This window comes from Rhinoraja longicauda, chromosome 7 (genome assembly GCF_053455715.1).
Source record: "Rhinoraja longicauda isolate Sanriku21f chromosome 7, sRhiLon1.1, whole genome shotgun sequence".
In the NCBI taxonomy this organism is placed as follows: Eukaryota; Metazoa; Chordata; class Chondrichthyes; order Rajiformes; family Arhynchobatidae; genus Rhinoraja; species Rhinoraja longicauda.
Genome location: NC_135959.1, coordinates 67,470,724 through 67,476,723, shown reverse-complemented (window position 1 = coordinate 67,476,723; position 6,000 = coordinate 67,470,724).

Sequence of the window (6,000 nt, the reverse complement as noted above, 5' to 3'; positions counted from 1 at the left end):
GGGATCACCTAAAAAGCGAAACAGAATCAGCATTAAATGGCAGTAGCTTTTCACTTCACATGAAACTTCTAAGACCAACTATTGTAGACTCAACGATATGAATGCTTGCATCCCACAGAGAAACTTGACCGCTGTGAGAATGAGCCACAAGACTGTGAGCACCTCGCAATTTTCCATCGAGTCATAACCATCTGCAATACTTCCCATCAGTGGTGGAAACCACAGCGGGTGCATCGTACCATCCCAATATGTTGTGGGCAAGACTCCTTACCATAAGTTCCATTTTGTAATATCAGTCTGCCTTTTATTGCTGTGGGTAGTGTACGCCTGTGTGATTTATTACTGTGTATAACAATGTGTGTGCACCCTGAAAGATGGAATGAATTTGACATATTGTTGGACCAGATACCATTTCGTAGTTTAAGAATGGCTGCCTTGAATAAAGAATGTTTATAGTTTGTTCTGTCTAGTTTAAATGACAGTTATTGCAGCAATAGTAATCAAGGCAGCAATAAATAGTGAGTGAAGTGTTGCAATCGGACTGTGCATTAACAACATTAGGCCATTTGATTTTCCTTCATTCATGTACATCGGTGTGTATATAAGAGCCTGAAAAACAAAGAAGCAATGTTATTTTGCTGATAATTTGACCTTAAAATGAGAGTCAAGAGATCATTTCAGGTTGTGAGATCCCGTGCCACTTTGTGCTAAGTTGGTTACATAGAACATCTTCTTGAAACAAGCCGAAACAAAACCTCAGATCAAAAGGATGTACCTTTAGAAGGGAGACGAGGAGGAATGTCTTTAGTCAGAGGGTGGTGAATCTGTTGAATCCATTACCACCGAAGGCTGTGGAGGCCAGGCCAATGGATATTTTTAAGGCAGAGATAGATAGATTCTTGATCAGTACGAGTGTCAGGGGTTATGGGGATGAGGCGGAAGAATGGGGTTGAGAGGGAAAGATAGATCAGCCATGATTGAATGCCAGAGTAGACTTGATGGGCCAAATGTCCTGATTCTGCTCCGACAACATGAAGTTATGAAGAGGGCCATTCAGACAAGCATGTACATACTCACTTATTGAAAGTGCAATCCAGTCACTTTCACCCCCATGCACAGTTCCTGATAGTCTGCACTTTTATTTTCCCTTTTAGTATTTCATTTTGAATTCCATTTTGAAAGTTAATAATGAATCTATTTCTCATACCCTTTTGGGCAATGCAGTCAAGAGAATAATAACACTGCATAAAACTCCCCATTAAAAATATATATATTAATTTAATTTCCCTGCCTATCTTTTCCCCCTCCTCCCCCATTCACTTTATCAATAACCTTCCATCAAACTCTGCCTTTGGGAGAACTCCATCTCTCATTCCAATCCAGTGCCCGGTGCGGCTCGGCCGCGGGACGTTTCAGTGCCCGGTGCGGCTCGGCCGCGGGACGTTTCAGTGCCCGGCGCGGCTCGGCCGCGGGACGTTTCAGTGCCCGGCGCGGCTCGGCTGCGGGACGTTTCAGTGCCCGGTGCTGCTCGGCCGCGGGACGTTTCAGTGCCCGGTGCGGCTCGGCCGCGGGACTTAGCAGCGGCCGCGGGGCCTTCCATCGCCCGGCGCAGGTCGGCCGCTAAACTTAACATCGCCCGGTGCGGCCGCGGGACGTTTTGGTGCCCGGAGCGGCTCGGCCGCGGGGCCTTCCATCCCCTTGCGGGGGCTGTGCGTGTCGTTTGCCTCGGTAGGGGTCGAGCTGCCTGTCCGTGGGTGCGGGGGGAAGAGAGTGGAAGTTTTGTTGCCTTCCATCACAGTGTGGGGGTGTTTGGAGTCACTGTGATGGATGTTTGTGTTGGGGTCGTGTGTCCTGTGTTCTTTTCTTTTTTGCTGTGTCTTGTGACTGCTGAAATTTCGTTCGGTATTTATACCGAATGACAATAAAGTTCTGTTATACTGTTATACTGTTATAATTCTCCGCTGCATCCTCACCAAGGGTTAAATATCCAACCTGACGAACATATGGAGTTAAATTCCTTTCCTATGTGCACTTTGCTTCGATTTACAAAGCTCAGAGTTCCCTCATTCACATTAAGCAGCCTTTTCTATACCTCCTGCCAGGGAATCAAATATTGGATCCTCCTGAGGATGGAGAACTTACAGGTGAGCTTCTAGAGGAGATGCCCCCAGTTACTTCAGGTCTTAATAATCTGATAATCGAAGTAGGAGCATGGTTGAATGTGGCCATTTGAGTTTTACCTTCTTGGAGTCTTGAATATGTTCTTACATATATATATATATATATATATATATATATATATAAAATTTGAGATTGTCCAAAAAGTAATCAAAATAATTAACACCTTTATAACTGCAGAACTCGGTCAAACTGGTAGAACCCAGCCATCAACATTTCATTTAACAAAAAGCAAGATCTCGCTACAAAAGAAGACCAAGGCCCTATTTTGTTTTTCTTGGATCTTTGGGCGTGTTTGAGGTCATTCATATTTCAGACTCCCATCAGCTCCAGTTAAATTTTCGTAACCCACAAGTATTTAAAATGTCTGTTGTATATTTAAATTGGTGCTTGGCCTTGAGTAATGACAGAGTATAGTGGGCTGATACCCATTGTTGGGTAACTGTAATCAAATGTTGTCAACCCATTTATTACATTCCTAACACACGTGATGTGAAGCGACACACCGTTGAAAGCACTGGAGCAAGACAGATAACTTTGGTCGAACAAATAATGAAAAATGATTTTTCTCCCTTGTGTATGCAAAGGTAAATGAATAATGCAGTTGTTTGAATGTTCCTGAATGATCACCATTTTTAAAATCCATGGTAACCTTTCTACCACAGAAAACAATATAATTCAGACTATCGCAGTTTCCCTTTCTCTCTCTAGTTCACACCACTGCACTTGTTTCCCAGACTTGCACCTCTTGTCTAAGTATCTATCATCAAGGAAACCCAACATCCAAGCCATACTCTCTTCTCACTGCTACCATCAGGCAGGAGGTACAGAAGCCTGAAGACTCAAACCTCACATCATCAGGTCAGGAACGATCAGGTTCATGAACTGACCTGCATAAGGCCATTGCCACCTCAGCAATGGAACACTATTGACCACCTCTTGAACTACCTTAGTCATGTTTCGAATTGCATTTTGCACAAAGATCGTGTTTTATTTACTGTCTTTTTCATTATTACTCTATTGTAGAATTGGCATGTAATTTACATATAGTAGATCATAGAACATCGAACAATATTGCAACGGTACAGGCCCTTCTATGCCAAACATGATGCCAAGACCAACTCTTATCTACCTGCACATAATCTATATGCCTCCATTCTCCGAAGATCCATGAGCAAATCCAAAACTCTCTTCATCCACCACCACCCCTGGTAGTGCAATCCAGCCACTTAAGGCCCAAACTTGCCCCGCACAAATCCTTGTCCTTCCTACCTTACAGTTATGCTCTCTAGTTTTTGACATTTCTATCCAGGGAGAAACATTCTGACTGTTACCCTATCTATGTCTCTCCTAACTTGTATTTTATCTACCTATCAAATCTCCCCTCAACCTCCAGCGCCCCAGAAAAAACCCCAATCCAAATCTGCACAACCTCTCCCTGTAGTTAATGCCCCCTAATCTTGTCACCGTTCTGGTAAACTTCCTCTGTAGCCTTTCCAAAGCTTCCACCATGTTCCTGCATAAAGGGCCTGTCCCACTTAGGCGATTTTAAGGCGACTGCCGGCGACTAGGCTATCGCCGACAGTTCGCCAGGGTGTCGCGGGCATGATCGTGAGGAGTCTTCAAAGAATCGTAGTGGATCTCAGCGCGTCGCTGAGAAATCAACCGATATGAAATTTCTCGGCGACAGCTGGCTTGTTGCCAGGTATTGTTGCTTATTGCGGGCGCTGTCGCATGCGGACACCTGGTTTGCTAGGTTCTCTTAGATGCATTTAGAAGCACATAATATTAAATTAAGTAAAGTCATTTGAAGATACCATAAAATACTTGTGTTTAACCAATTTATTTACCGTCAGGACATTTGACAGGTAGATTGGAGGCGACAGTTTGACGGTCAGGTAGCGTGTGAATTTTGTGATGTTTATGGCCATCAGCGATTACATTTAAAGTAGGCTCCCAACCCAGATATGCAACCCAGAAACCAGATATGCATCTCCCGCACATTTTCAAAGAATGCCCACACATTTTTCACAAAAATCCACTTAACCACTTTTAAAATTAAATTTCTTAATACTGCTATTAATAAACTGGAAGTCAATCCAGTTTATGCCTTGTTACAGTGAAGCTTGGTTTTCAAGTAACCCGGGCAAGATGTTATATTTCAAAACTCTCAAGTACTTACCGACTTGTCAGTGATTTCAGCGAAAATTAGGATGCCGGAGAAGCATTGACAGCGTGGGAATTTTGCGATGTTTCCGAAGACGGTGTAATCTCGACCTGACTCGGCATTGTCGTGGTCATTGTCGTCGGGTAAAAGGAAATTTTGGCGATCTGCTACGACTTTGACATTCGCTGGCAGTCGCCCAAAAAATCGCCTAAGTGGTACAGGCCCTTTTGGGTGACAGACTGCATACAATACTCCAAATGTGGCCTAACCAAAGTCCTATAAAGTTGATTCAGGATTTCCTAACTCTTGTACTCCATGTCCCAATCAATGAAGGCAAGCTTGTTCTGAATCCATATGACCAAGTCACTGTTAATCCCATGCATTTTATCATATCATATCATATATATACAGCCGGAAACAGGCCTTTTCGGCCCACCAAGTCCGTGCCGCCCAGCGATCCCCGTACATTAACACTGTCCTACACCCACTAGGGACAATTTTTACATTTACCCAGCCAATTAACCTACATTTTAATATTCTGGATCAGCCTATCATGCGACACTTTATCAAATGTCTTACCAAAATCCATGTGGACAACATTCACAACCCTACCCTCATTGATCACCTTTGTCGCCTCCTGAAAAAGCTCAATCAAGTTAATAAAATGCGACCTGTCGTGTACAAAGCCATGCTGACTGTTCCTAATTAACCCATTCTCTTGCAAATGGGATTAAATGAAATGACAGACAGATTAACCTGTCCATCCTGCTAACGAACAAATATCCTATCACTAGGGCTCCCTTTCACTTTTCATTTCCCTGCTATAACTCAGAGCTAAACCTGATGACACAGATACAATTCCTGATTCCCTTAGCCCCTCACCTTTCTTTTACCTTCTCCACTTGCTCTCCTCTTTTTCCCTTTCACCACTTTGCCTCTTTGCTTTTCCACTTTCTCATTACGAACATTTTTCATCACCAAGCATTCTGTACTCTTACATTAACCAAACATTCCTCCTTGAGTCTCACAGCCTACATGCCCTCTATCCTTCACCAGCCTGTTCAGATTCCTCTGAATCCAAGATACATTCTCCCACCACATTGCGGCATCTATTCACTGAGTAGCACACTCTTCAGTAGCTGGCAGAGTGCTGTTTACACTACCAATGCCATTTTGAAACCTAGTATGAAATTGCACATGCATGATTAAATGGTGCCATTCATGAGTCTCAAACTGCGGTTCCTTTTAGAACAATGCTTTAATTGGCTATTTTAAGGTACACAATGAGACTCAACTGATGAATGAATGATGGTTGACAAGATTTTCCATCAATATGCCTCGACTTGGTCTGCCCATTGTTACTTCACTAATGTTCACCCACTCCTATTATTCAGGGGCGCTGTTGACAGAAAAACATAGTGAATACTAAAAAGAGGCAGAATTCCAAATAAGACGTTCAGACATCATATTTTGAAGGATGAGTTTTAGTTCCATTTAATTTATTGTCACGTGTAACGAGGTACAGTGAAAAGCTTTTGCTGCGTTCTAACCAGTTAGCCAAAAGACAATATATGATTACAATCGATCCATTTACAGTGTATAGATACATGATAAGAGAATAATGTTTAGTGCAAGGTAAAGCCAGCAAAGTCCAA